The sequence below is a fragment of the Otolemur garnettii genome, unplaced genomic scaffold, assembly GCF_000181295.1.
Source record: "Otolemur garnettii isolate 467f Iridium unplaced genomic scaffold, OtoGar3 scaffold00055, whole genome shotgun sequence".
In the NCBI taxonomy this organism is placed as follows: Eukaryota; Metazoa; Chordata; class Mammalia; order Primates; family Galagidae; genus Otolemur; species Otolemur garnettii.
This window is the reverse complement of record NW_003852450.1, coordinates 6,374,842-6,376,434: the sequence shown is the minus strand read 5'-3', so window position 1 is coordinate 6,376,434 and position 1,593 is coordinate 6,374,842.

The following is a 1,593-nucleotide window of genomic DNA, read 5'->3' as shown; positions in this document are numbered from 1 at the left end:
AAAAAAAAAAAAAAAATGAACTCATGAGTCTGAGACCAGCTTAAGCTAAAGTGAGACCTTGTCTCTAAAATAATAGCTGGGCATTGTGGCAGGCACCTGCAGTCCAAGCTACTTGGAAGGCTGAGGCAAGAGAATCACTTAAGCCTAAGAGTTTGAGGTTGCTCAGCTGTGACAACACAGCACTCTACCCAAGGCGACAAAGTGAGACGCTGTCTCAAAAAAAAAAAAAAAAAGATGATAGATATCCTAATTACCCTTATTTGATCTCTAGGTGTTCTACATATCAAAACATCAAAAACGAAATTTAAAAATAAACTATAAACTCCTTTAAGTCTCACAATTTCTTCCAGTTCATAAAAGTAGACAAAACCTTGCCCTGGGAAAGGGGTAAGGGAATAACCTACACAAGGTTAATCTTTTCACACATTCTTCTCTATATCATCATCTTCATTTTACAGAATAAGCAACTTGAAGCTTATAATGGTTAAATAACTCTTCTAATGTTAATGAATGATTAGGTCAGGATTCAATTACATGTATGTTTAATTCCCAAATCCATGTCCTTTGCACTACACTCCATAATGTCACTAACACGGTAAAACAAACTGAGAACTCTACTCTCAATCCTTGTTAGTCTTATCAAGAGAAGAGGGGGTGGGGCGCCGGGCCCATATACCAAGAGTGGCGGGTTCAAACCCAGCCCTGGCCAAACTGCAACAAAAAAATAGCAGGGCGATAAAGTGAGACTTGCTCTCTAAAAAAAAAAGAGAGAGAGAAGAGGGGGAATCCTCCACCAATCTCAAGACTAAAAGTCATCAAAACCCTCACAAAACAAGAAAGATACTTTTTTTTTTTTCCTCTTTCATGAGAAAGGTTGTTTTGGAGAAATAGTGCTTCTTACTCCTAGACTAGACATTATACTGCACCATCTGTTCAACCACACGAAATTAAATGATCTGAAAATAATTTTGAGGGATAGTATAAGCCCATGGTTTAAATGACATTATACTTAGGACGTTCCTGCCGAGTACGTTACACTTACAACAAAAAGATTACCAAAATAAAAATTTTTTCACTTAAAGTCAGGGTAGTAGGAAGGGTATTAAAATTCCTAACTTGAAGAAAAAATTAAATTTACCTTCGAAATTTATTTCGAGGACTTCAGATATCTATCCCATAATAGAAATACGATTGTCTGGTAAATTTTGGATTCCGGTGCCTTAGCAAAGTATGTACGTTACAGGAGTTATTTCGTCAAGTCCCCTACACCAAAGTTGTTTCTGGGGTTCCACTGCGGAGCAGACAGGCTCCCGTCAAAAATGAGACGGTGAATTAAGGCTGGTGGGTGGGGGTTTGGTGTTGGACAGCAATCTAATTACCCTCACGCGCCACCAGATAAGAACCCAGCGGCGGCTGAAAGATGCACGTGCCAGGTCTCGGCACAGCTGGGGGAAGCTTAAAGCAGGGGACGCATCCCTTCCACGTGCACCCGGAGCTCCAGGCCCGAAGTGCGGCGGGCGCGCAGCCTCGCTCGCGGCGGCCTGGTGGAATGGCCAGCGCTCAGCCCCTTTCTGGCCGCCTGACCTAGGGTGG